Below are 12,571 nucleotides of genomic sequence, written 5' to 3'. Positions count from 1 at the left end.
ATACCTTAGAGTAGGGGAGTGCCGTAATTTTTTGTTTTTGTTTTTGTTTATTTTTGAGACAGAGTCTCGCTCTTTCGCCCAAGCTGGAATGCAATGGCGCAATCTCGGCTCACTGCAACCTCTGCCTCCCAGGTTCAAGCAATTCTCCTTCCTCAGCCTCATGAGTAGCTGGGGATTACGAGCATGCGCCACCATGCCTGGCTAATTTTTGTATTTTTAGTAGAGATGGGGTTTCACCACATCTGCCAGGCTGGTCTTGAACTCCTGACCTCAGGTGATCTGCCCACCTCAGCCTCCCAAAGTGGGAGGATTACAGGCGCTGCCTGGAGCACAGTAATGGACACATCTCTTATTTGAGAAGTGTCTGTTGCCCTCATTAGGCCTAACTGCAAAATTTGATCACCATCATATTGTAGTCTCTCAAAGTGCTCTAGAGATTGTCAGTGGTTTACATGATGTGGCCATGGGTGTCCAGAACACCCTGAAACTGTGTCAAAGTTGTACATATTTCCAAACATTTTTAAAATGAAAAGGTACTCTGGTGTTCTCCTTACTCTGTGCGCTTTGCTGTTGGTGTGGCAAGGCACTTAATGATGTTTTTGGCTTTTTTTTTGTAAGGTGGTGTTAACTATATGGTTATTGGTTAAAAATCCTGAGTTATCAACTGTATATATCTATAGTTTGTAAAAAGAACAAAACACCCGAGAAAAATTCTTGATGCTCCTTGCTTGGTGTTGAGGCTGTGGGGAAGATGCCGTAGCACTGGGCATGCAGTGTGAGGCTGGACCTGTTGACTCTGCGGGGGGCATCCATTTAGCTTCAGGTTGTCTTGTTTCTGTATATATTGACATAGCATTCTGCTGCCATCTTAGCTGCGGACAAAGTGGGGTCAGCTGGCATGAGAAGTTTTTGGGGTTTTGTGTGTGTGGTAGTTTTTAAACTGTTTGATTTAAAACAAACTCTAGAACTCTTCGTTGTCAGCAAAGCAAAGAGCCACTGCATCAATGAAAGTTCAAGAACCTTCTGTACTCAAACATGATTTGCAACATTCTGTTATCCTTTTGTATGTTTAGAATGCTGAAGTGTTTTGGAAGTTAAATAAACAGTATTACATTTTTAAAAAATGAAATATATACAGAATGAGATAGGAGTTAAAGTATGAGCTTTGCTAATATTAATGCTGTATTGGAGAACATAGAAGAGCCCCAAGGCCAAAATGGACTTCCTACTTCTTCCTCCTCGTTTAGACAGAATTAACCATCCAGCCACAGGCAGGAGAAGCCATGACCTGGTCACAGAAGCAGGAAACAGAATATTTGCCATTTGTACAGACAAATGGAGCAAGAGGTCAGATCATTTATTTGCAGTGACTTTGAACATATTAACCTGGCCCAGAATTGGGACCAACGAAAGGCAGACCATCATAAGTATTAGTTACTCCTCCTCCTGTGGGGAGAAGCAAATAAACGGTAGAGAGGGAGTCGAAATGTGCCTCCTAGGCCGGGCGCGGTGGCTCACGCCTGTAGTCCCAGCAGTTTGAGAGGCTGAGGCAGGTGGATTACCTAAAGTCGGGAGTTCGAGACCAGCCTGGCCAACATGGTGAACTCCGTCTCTACTAAAAATGCAAAAATTAGCCTGGCATGGAGGTGGGTGCCTGTAATCCAAGCTACTCAGGAGGCTGAGGCAGAAGAATCACTTGAGCCCAGGAGACAGAGGTTGCAGTGAGCCGAGATCGTACCACCAGACTCCAGCCTGGGTGACAGAGAGAGACTCTTTCTCAAAAAATAATAATAAAATTAAATTAAAATTAAAAACAAATGTGCCTCCTAGAGAGTACTGAAGTCGCCTCTCCTCTATGGAAACATGAGTACTGGAGTAAGAGTCTCTCTCACCTAAAGCAATGGACCCTCTTCAAAGAAAAACAAGTTTGAATAGAATTTTAGGATATTAATGGACTCTTTAGGAGTTCATGGACTCAAGTATAAAGATCACTGATGTAGACAATAAGTCAACTTTTTTTTTTTTTTTTTTTTTTTTTTTGAGACGGAGTCTCGCTCTGCCGCCCAGGCTGGAGTGCAGTGGCGCGATCTCGGCTCACTGCAAGCTCCACTTCCCGGTTCACGCCATTCTCCTGCCTCAGCCTCCAGAGCTGCTGGGACTACAGGCGCCTGCCACCGCACCCGGCTAATTTTTTGTATTTTTAGTAGAGACGGGGTTTCACCGTGTTAGCCAGGATGGTCTCGATCTCCTGACCTCGTGATCCGCCCATCTCGGCCTCCCAAAGTGCTGGGATTACAGGCGTGAGCCACCGCGCCCGGCCAAGTCAACTTTTTAAAGTAGGAAAATGAACTAGCAGATTTATTCACGACAGCCCAAAATTGGAAGCAACCAAAATGTCTTTCAGTTTTTTTTATTTTTTCTTTTTTTTTTTGAGACGGAGTTTTGCTCTGTAGCCCGGGCTGGAGTGCAGTGGCCGGATCTCAGCTCACTGCAAGCTCCGCCTCCCGGGTTCTCGCCATTCTCCTGCCTCAGCCTCCGGAGTAGCTGGGATTACAGGCGCCCGCCACCTCGCCCGGCTAGTTTTTTGTATTTTTTTAGTAGAGACGGGGTTTCACTGTGTTAGCCAGGATGGTCTCGATCTCCTGACCTCGTGATCCACCCGTCTCGGCCTCCCAAAGTGCTGGGATTACAGGCTTGAGCCACCGCGCCCGGCCGTCTTTCAGTTTTTAAATGGTGAAACAAACCATGGTACACACATACCATGGAATACTACTCAGTAATAAAAAAGGAAAGAACTTTTGGCATATAAAACAACTCAAATTACTCTCCAGGGAATTACATTGAGTGAAAAAAAGGCAATCTCAAAAGGTTACATACTGTACAATTCCATTTACATAATAGCCCTGAAATGACAAATTATAGAGATGGAGAAAAGGGTTGTGGTTGCCAGGGCTTAAGGATGCTGGAGAAGGGAGGGGGATGGCTGTTGCTATAAAAGGTTAGCACAGTCAGCCAGCATGTTGGCTCATGCTTGTAATGCCAGCCCTTTGGGAGGCTGAGGAGTTCGAGACCAGCCCGGGCAACATGGTGAAACCACATCTCTACAAAAAATACAAAAATTACCTAGCCATGGTGGTGTGCACCTATAGTCCCAGCTACTTGGGAGGCTGATGCTGGAGAATCGCTTGAGCCCAGGAGGCAGAGGCTGCAGTAAACTGAGATCACGCCACTGCACTCCAGCCTGGATGACAGAGTGAGACCCTGTCAAAAAAAAAAAAAAAAAAAGTTACCACAAGGGATCTTTGTGATGGAACCGTTCTGTTTCATGACTGCGGTGGTGGTCACGTGTATCTACATGTGATAAAATTGCATAGGATTAAATACACACACACACGCACACATAAAACTGATGAAATCAAATAAGGTCAATGGATTGTACCAATGTCAATTTCCTGGTTGTGACAGTGTCCTGTAGTGACACAAGATGTGACCATGGGGGTAATTTGGTGAAGGGTATGTGGGATCTCTCTGTTTCATTTCTTACAACTGCATGTGAATCTACAATTAAATTAAAAAGGTGTTTTGTTTTCGTTTTTGAGACATGGTCTCACTCTGTCACCCAGGCTGGAGTACAGTGGGTGATAATTTTTATTTTTTAAACATTTTTTTATAAAAGCTTTCTGGCACCGGGCACAGTGGCTCATGCCTGTAATCCCAGCACTTTGGGTGGCTGAGGCAGACAGATCACTTGAGGTTAGGAGTTAAAGACCAGCCTGGCCAACATGGCAAAATCCCGTCTCTACTAAAAACACAAAAGTTAGCCGGGAGCAGTGGTGGGTGCCGGTAATTCCAGCTACTCAGGAGGCTGAGGCAGGAGTATCACTTGAATCCGGGAGGCGGAGGTCACAGTGAGCCAAGATCATGCCATTACACGCCAGCCTGGGTGACAGAGCTAGACTCTGTCTCAGAAAAAAAAAAATAATGAGGAAAATAAATAAGGTTTTTGAAGAGATGAGGTCTGGCTATGTTCCCCAGGCTGGTCTCAAACTTTTGGCCTCAAGCAATCCTCCTGCCTCTGCCTCCCAGAGTACTGGGATTACAGGTGTGAACCACCGTGCCCAGCCTGCAACCCATTTTTTATTGACATTTTTACCGCACTCAATACCCTTTAGGGTTAAAAACAGTAATTCTCTTCTCATTTAATTCATAAAACATTAGGTGGATCTATAGGGAATTATATAGAAAAAATATATATGTATACAATAAGTGCTCTTTATTTCTCTTTGGTTTCTTAACACAAAAGACATGCATTCCATAAATAAAATGAAATAAGATTTTCTGGGAAACAACAAATTGGGACCAGGCACAGTGGCTCACGCCTGTAATCCTAACATTTTGGGAGGCTGAGGTGGGTGGATCACCTGAGGTCAGGAGTTCGAGACCAGCCTGGCCAACATGGTGAAACCCTGTCTCTACTAAAAATACAAAAAACAAACAAACAAACCAAAAAACAATAGCCAGGTGTGGTGGCGGGAGCCTGTAATCCCAGCTACTGGAGAGGCCAAGGCAGAAGAATCACTTGAACCCGGGAGGCAGGGGTTGCAATGAGCCGAGATCGTGCCATTGCTCTCCAGCCTGGGTGACGAGCAAAACTCCATCTCAAAAAAAAGAGTGTGAGAATATTGGTGTTCGTTCACTTGTGCTTGAAGCCCAGCTCAAAGCACTGGCTTCATCTCACTTGGAAACACTGACCTCAGAAGTTACACTGACACAGCAGTGTAACTTTTACACCAAGAGGTAAGAGTGGACTCAGGAAGGCCACTACAAGAGCTGCGTACTGGTCGGGCATGGTGGCTTATGCCTGAATCCCAGCACTTTGGGAGACCAAGGCGGGCGGGTCACCTGAGGTGAGGAGTTCGAGACCATCCTGGCCAGCATGGCGAAACCCCATCTCTACTAAAAATACAAAAATTAGCCCATCATGGTGGTGGTCGTCTGTAATCCCAGCTACTCCGGAGGCTGAGGCAGGGAGAATTGCTTGAACCCGGGAGGTGGAGGTTGCAGTGAGCTGAGATCATGCCATTGCACTCCAGCCTGGGCTCTGTCAAAAAAAAAAAAAAAAAAAAAAAAAAAAAAAAAGCAGCATACTGTGGGAAACTGAAAACTGATCTTCCCCAATGGCAAAATCTAGGCTAGCATCCTAAGGGCCAAGCAAAGCCCATTTCACAATCCAGGCTTGTCAGTACTACTTTAAATTCACAAAAGTAAGGGGCTTATAATAATAAGATGGGCACTGATATGTTCCTAACAGGAAACGCAGACCACAATCTCCTTCTGAGTCTACCTCTGTAGGCAAACCAGGAGGGAGGGAGAAATGCTGGCGCTCCACCATGAGCCATATTGAATATCAGATTGTTAAGTCTTTTAACATGAAAACATCATTTGTAAGTGCCCGTAGCAGAGGCCCAGCTCCTGAGTTGCAGATGACAAAAAATAAAAAAAAAATAAAAATAAATAAATAAATAAATAAATAAATAAATAAATAAATAAAACTTCCCTCTGAATACATGGCAATTGCCTGATGGCCTTGGGGTCTGGGAGATGCCCCAAGCACCACATTGTGCCTTTCTCAGCAGGCTTCCAAGTCAGCGCAGGTAGGTAGCAAAGAACAGGTAAACAACCAGGTGGAGATTGAGAACCCTAAGTCCCAGTCTTGGGTTAAAGGAATTGTATCATCTTTTAGTCTCTAGTGGAAGAATTTTAGACAACCAGAGTTTGGCAGCAGCAGCTGAAAGCCCCACAGCCCAGAGCACTGGTAATAGAACATTTGGGTCTCACTGTGCTACATTAAGGTCCCGTCCAGGGAGAAAGAGAAAGTAGCATGGAATCTCTTCAAGAGGGCATTTGTCAAGATTAGAAGAAGAAACATAAAATGTGTTCTTTGCAGCAGCAAAAGATTGTTTCAGCCTTTGGTTCTTCTTGTTATAAAGCCACCTTTGCTTGAATGTAAAGGTCCATCTTCTTGCTGGTCAGCCGGCCAAGGGCTGAAAGCATGCTACACCACTGGAATTGGTAAATGGAAGCAGGAACAGGGAAACAGCAGGCAGACAAGGTCACCAGACAAAGCCAGCCCATGGTTGGTTAGAAGAAGCAAGCCCTAGCCAGGCGCGGTGGCTCAAGCCTGTAATCCTAGCACTTTGGGAGGCCAAGGTGGGCGGATCATGAGGTCAGGAGATCGAGACCATCCTGGCCAACATGGTGAAATCCCATCTCTACTAAAAATACAAAAATTAGCTGGGCGTGGTAGTGCGCGCATGTAATCTCAGCTACTTGGGAGAGTGAGGCAGGAGAATCACTTGAACCAGGGAGTCGGAGGTTGCAGTGAGCCGAGACTGTGCCACCTGCACTCCAGCCTGGGCGACAATGCGAGACTCCCTCTAAAAAAAAGAAGAAGAAGAAGAGGAAGAGGAAGAGGAAGAGGCAGCAATCCCTTGCTTAGGTTCTAGAGGCACAGATGGTCAATGTGCCACAGAAGCATCACAATTGAGAAGAATTATCCAAGAGTGATAGATAGGCAAGTGGGAATCTGGCCAGTCCTGCTGTTTCCTGCTAGTCAAAAAAGGAAGGAATGTAACTAAGAGTGAGGAATCTGAATGAGTACCACAGGAACATCCGGGGCCTTCAGCAACAGCTGAGAGTTCCCACCTAGAAGAGTGGCAGTAGTTCGGCCGGTTTGCTTAGCCTGTGATTTAAAAAGTCCTCTAACAGTGAGTTTGAAGACAAACCCCATGAGCACCTTACTACAGGACCAGTTGAGAATGCATTGATTCCAGACATGTAAGGCCTCAGGACTCTGGGTTCTGAATCTGCGAGTGGATACTGCTTTTCTCTTGGTTGATGGTTTTCCATTTAAACACACACACACACACACACACACACATTTTTTAAGTTCTGGGATACATGTGCAGGGTGTGCAGGTTTGTTACATACGTAAACGTGTGCCTTGGTGGTTTGCTGCACCTATCAACCCATCACCTACGTATTAAACCCAGCATGCGTTAGCTATTGATCCTGATGCTCTCCCTCCCCCTGCCACCCCAGCAGGCCCTGGTGTGTGTTGTTCCCTTCCCTGTGTTCATGTGTTCTTATTGTTCAGCTTCCATTTATAAGTGAGAACATGCAGTGTTTGGTTTTCCGTTCCTGCGTTAGTTTGCTGAGGATAATGGCTTTCAGCTCCATCCATGTCCCTGCAAAGGACATGATCTCATTCCTTTTTATGGCTGCATAGTATTCCATGATGTATATGTGCTACATTTTCTTTATCCAGTCTATCATTGATGGGCATCCGGTTGATTCCATGTCTTTGCTATTGTAAACACATATATTTATTTGCCCTTAGTGTCCTTTATATAATATTTTTTTCTTCCTGCAAAATACGTTAATGTTAAAAAAGAAAAAAAAAATCTTTTCAGTTTATTTCAAGTGTTTCTTTGTTTAAATGTCCTTCAGTTTATTTCAAGTATCTTTTTTTTTTTTCCAGTTTCTCCTGGACAAGATGAAAAAGACCTTACTGAAAACGCAAAATTAGGCATGAGAAAAACTTCTGTTCCCCCTCCTGACGCAGTGATAAGGGAATTCTTCATGCTCTACAATGGAAGAAGGAACAGGCTTGTGAGCAGCCAGTACATCGCTATAGCTGCATCATCACAGGCAGTAAGAACATTTGAATTGTGTCCTTTCTCTCCCAGTTACACCTCACAGTTTCCAACAGGTTTGGCCACTGCAACTTCCTCATGGCAAATTGGCCACAACATGGCTGGAGAACAAGCAGGCGAGGAGGAGTGTCAGATGGAAGGCCCTCTGCAAATGGGCAGCCTACAGAACTGTGATGGGTAGGAGCCAGGCTTGGATGGAGCCTGTGTCTGTGTGGACCAGCAAAGCAGTTCCATGTCACCAGGTGCAGGGCTACAGGGGCTTCTGTCCTGTGCTGTGCATCTTGATGACCTAGGCCTGAAGGTCACAAGGACAGCACAGTGAGGACTTAAGCACCTGGAAAAATCAACATGCAGCGAGCTCACGTTTCACAACATCTTCTGGTCCACCAACTCTCCCAAGAGGAATTGTCGTTGGAAGAATGCACTTAACGTTTGTTCAAATGTTTTTGTTTTTGTTTTTTTTTTGTCAGGGGAGGCAGACGGAGTCTCACTCTGTTACCCAGACTGGAGTGCAGTGGTGCGATCTTGGCTCACTGCAACCTCCACTCCCCAGGCACAAGTGACCCTTCTACCTCAGTCTCCTGAGTAGTTGGGACTACAGGCATGCAACATCACGCCCGGTTAATTTTTGTATTTTTAGTGGAGACAGGGTTTTGCCATGTTGCCCAGGCTGGTCTCGAATCGTGACCTCAAGTGATTCACCTGCCTCAGCCTCCCAAAGTACTGGGATTACAGATGTGAGCCACCGAGCCTGGCCAAAAGAGATTTATTATTTTTTTTTTCTCTGGGTGGTAGAAATGCCAGTGGTTTTATTTTCTTTTTACTGATACACATTTTCTGCAATGGTATGGTATTAATTGTGTTAAAAAACAAAAACAAAAACAAAAACAAAAACCAAGAAATGATAAAAGGTGTTTTTCAAAGGCCCCCAGTCCCATTTATAAGGCAAATAATGGGACTGGGGTCCTTTGAAAAACACCATCAATCATTTCTTTTTTTTTTTCTTTCTTTCTTTTATTACACTTTAAGTTCTGGGATACATGTGCAGAACGTGCAGTTTTGTTACATAGATGTACACGTGCCATGGTGGTTTGCTGCACCCATCAACCCATCGCCTACATTAGGCATTTCTCATAATGCTGTCCCTCCCCTAGCCCCCCACCCCCTGACAGGCCCCAGTGTGTGATATTCCCCTCCCTGTGTCCATGTGTTCTCATTGTTCAACTCCCACTTATGAGTGAGAACATGCAGTGTTTGGTTTTCTGTTCTTGTGAGTTTGCTGAGAATGATGGTTTCCAGCTTCACACAAACTCATTCTTTTTTATGGCTGCATAGTATTCCACGGTGTATATGTGCCACATTTTCTTTATCCAGTCTATCATTGATGGACACTTGGGTTGGTTCCATTCAAGACCAACTTGAGGAGGCAGTCTGACTCTTAGCAGAGCTCGAATGCTGTGCTGGGAGGTCTGCTGCTCTCTTCAAAGCTGTCAGGCAGGGATCTTTAAGTCTGCTGAAGCTGCACCCACAGCCACCCCTTTCCCCAGGTGCTCTGTCCCAGGGAGATGGAATTTTTATCTATAAGTCCCTGACTGGGGCTGCTGCCTTTTTCTTTCAGAGATGCCCTGCCCAGAGAAGAGAAATCTGGCAGTCTGACCACAGCAGCCTTGCTGAGCTGCAGTGGGCTCCACCCAGTTCAAACTTCCCAGTGGCTTTGTTTACACTGTGGGTATAAAACCATGTACTCAAGCTTCAGCAATGGCGGACGCCCTTCCCCTCACCAAACTCCAGCATCCCAGGTCAATCTCAGACTGCTGCTGTGCTGGCAGAGAGAATTTCAAGCCGGTGGATCTTAGTTTGTTGAGCTCAGTGGGGGTGGGACCCGCCCAGCCAGACCACTTGGCTCCCTGGCTTCTGCACCCCTTTTCCGGAGGAGTGAATGGTTCTGCCTCACTGGCATTCCAGGCGCCACTGGGGTATGGAAAAAAAAAGAACTTCTGCAGGCCCGGCGCGGTGGCTCACGCCTGTAATCCCAGCACTTTGGGAGGCTGAGGCAGGCGGATCATGAGGTCAGGAGATCAAGACCATCCTGGCTAACACAGTGAAACGCCATGTCTACTAAAAAATACAAAAAATTAGCCAGTCCTGGTGGCAGGCGCCTGGAGTCCCAGCTACTTGGGTGGCTGAGCCGAGAGAATGCCCTGAACCCGGGAGGCGGAGCTTGCAGTGAGCCTAGATCGCATCACTGCACTCCAGCCTGGGCGACAGTACGAGACTCCGTCAAAAAAAAGAAAACAAAACAAACATAAAACTCCTGCAGCTAGTTGGGTGTCTGCCCAAATGGCCGCGCAGTTTTGTGCTTGAAACCCGGGGCCCTGGTGGGGTGGGCACCAGAGGGATTCTCGTGGTGTGTGGGTTGTGAAGACTGTGGGACAAGTGCAGTGTCTGTGCTGGAGTTCCTCAGGCTTAGTCCCTCAGGCTTCTCTTGGGTAGGGGTGAAAATTCCCCGACCTCTTGCACTTCCTGGGAGAGGCAACGCCCCACCCTGCTTCGGCTCGCCCTCCCTGTGCTGCACCCACTGTCCAACCAGTCCCAATGAAATGAACCGGGTACCTCAGTTGGAAATGCAGAAATCACCCACCTTCTTCGTTGATCTCACTGGGAGCCACACGTGGGCGCTGTTTCTATTCGGCCATCTTGCCAGCAATCGAGATTTATTTTTATAATGAATTAGTTCACACAATTATGGGGTCTGGCAAGGTGAAAGATCTGCAGGGTGAGTAGACAACCTGGAGGCCCAGGAGAGCTGATAATTTAGTTCCAGTCCAAAGGCCCGCAGGCTCGAGACTTAGGGAGAGTTAATGTTTCAGGCCAATGGCAGAAAAAAAGTCAATGTCCCAGACTGAAGATCATCATGCAGGAAGAATTCTCTCTTACTCAGGGAACGGTCAACTTTTTTGTTCTATTCGGGCTTTCAACTGTTGAATGAGGCCCACTCACATTAAAAAGGGCAATCTGCTTTACTCAGCCTACTGATTTAGATACTATTCTCATGCAGGGACACCCTACAGGCTGGGTGCAGTGGCTCACACCTGTAATCGCAGGGCTATGTGAGGCTGAGGTAGGAGGATCACTTGAGCCCGGGAATTTGAGACCAGCCTGAGCAACAGAGCAAGACCGTGTCCATACAAAAAAATTAAAATAAATTAGCCAGAGGTGTCGGCATGCACCTGTAATTCTAGCTGCTTGGGAGGCTGAAATGGGAGGATTGCTTGCTCCTGGGAGGCTGCGGCTGCATTAAGCTATAGTTATACTACAGCACTCCAGCCTAGGCAACAGAGCAAGAGCAAGACCCTATCTCTGTATTAAAACACACACACACACCTTTGCAGACACCCTAGAATAATGCTTGACCAAACCCTCTTGACTCCATGGCCTAGTCAACTGACACATAGAACTATTGCCTAAAAATGATTTGAACATCACTGACCTAGTGATGACAAATGTGAAGCCAGCGAGCAGAAGGTCTTTGATCTTCAAATCTTCCTTATTGAATTTATTTTGCTGTTTGAGTTTAGGTGCCAGCCTTCATTCCCTTGTGGAGGCTGCAGAGGAGAATCAGTTTCCTAGTTTTGTGTAGCTTCTAGAGGTCACCACATTCCTTGGCTCATGACTGACCCACTTTCTCTATCTTCAAAGGCATAGGTTTAGCCTTTCTCATATCAAATCACTCTGACACAAATTTCCCTGCCTCCCTTGTTTATTTATAAGGATCCTTGTGATTATATTGGGCCCACCTGGATAATCCAGGATGCTTGCTCCTTCTCAAAGTCAGCTGATTAGCAACCTTAATTCCACCTACAACCTTAATTCTTCAGTTAACGAAAAAAAAACAAACTCTAAAAGATTTTAAAGAGACTTATTCTAAGCCAACATGAGTGATTGGGGCCCAGGAAGACACACAAATCCAAGAAGCCTTGAGTAAGTGGTCATGAGGCAGTTAGGTCACAACTCTGTTTCATATTTTTTTTTTTTTTTTTTTTTTTGAGACGGAGTCTCGCTCTGTCGCCCAGGCTGGAGTGCAGTGGCCGGATCTCAGCTCACTGCAAGCTCCGCCTCCCGGGTTCAGGCCATTCTCCTGCCTCAGCCTCCCGAGTAGCTGGGACTACAGGCGCCCGCCACCTCGCCCGGCTAGTTTTTTGTATTTTTTAGTAGAGACGGGGTTTCACCGTGTTAGCCAGGATGGTCTCGATCTCCTGACCTCGTGATCCACCCGTCTCGGCCTCCCAAAGTGCTGAGATTACAGGCTTGAGCCACCGCGCCCGGCCTGTTTCATATATTTCAGGGAAGTAGAAGTTACAGGCAAAGTCGTAAATCAACACATGGAGTTTATACATTGGTTTGGCCAAAAAAAGCTGGATATTTTGAACTGGGGGTTTACAGGTCATAGGTGGCCTCTGAGATTCGTTAACTTGCAGTTAGTTAAAGGAGTAAAGCTCTGTCTAAAACTTGGGGGTCAACAGAAAGGACTGTTTTAAGATAAGGATGCTATGTCGCAAGATCGATGACCAGCAACTGCAATTTAACCTTTGACTTGCGTAGCCTTAGGTCTTGTTTATAATTGGGTATCTTAGTCATAAAGAGTCTGTTTTGTCAGTGTTATGATCTCTATTTTAACATTAATGTTGGTCAGTTGTTGTGCCTAAGCTCCAAAAGGGTGGGGGTATAACAAGACATGTTCAATCTCACTTCTTGTCATGGCCAGGAATTCACTCTTTAAGGTTTTTGCCAGAGGTCCCCTTAGCCAAGAGGCAGTCCCTTCAGTCGGTGAAGGGACTTTGGATTCTTTTAGCTTA

General features: G+C 46.0%; 1 long non-coding RNA gene across 1 annotated transcript; it reads right to left on the bottom strand.

The window, feature by feature from the left end:
* Positions 1-7,489: 7,489 nt before the first annotated feature.
* Positions 7,490-11,312, bottom strand: LOC112615006. Its single transcript, XR_003117244.1, has 3 exons — positions 11,206-11,312; positions 10,357-10,693; positions 7,490-8,010 (listed from the first exon to the last, which is right to left on the bottom strand). It is a non-coding gene; the product is annotated as an uncharacterized LOC112615006 (long non-coding RNA).
* Positions 11,313-12,571: the final 1,259 nt, after the last annotated feature.

Source organism: Theropithecus gelada, chromosome X (genome assembly GCF_003255815.1).
Source record: "Theropithecus gelada isolate Dixy chromosome X, Tgel_1.0, whole genome shotgun sequence".
Lineage (NCBI taxonomy): Eukaryota > Metazoa > Chordata > Mammalia > Primates > Cercopithecidae > Theropithecus > Theropithecus gelada.
The sequence above is the reverse complement of the archived record's forward strand: the minus strand, read 5'-3'. Positions and strand labels throughout refer to the sequence as shown.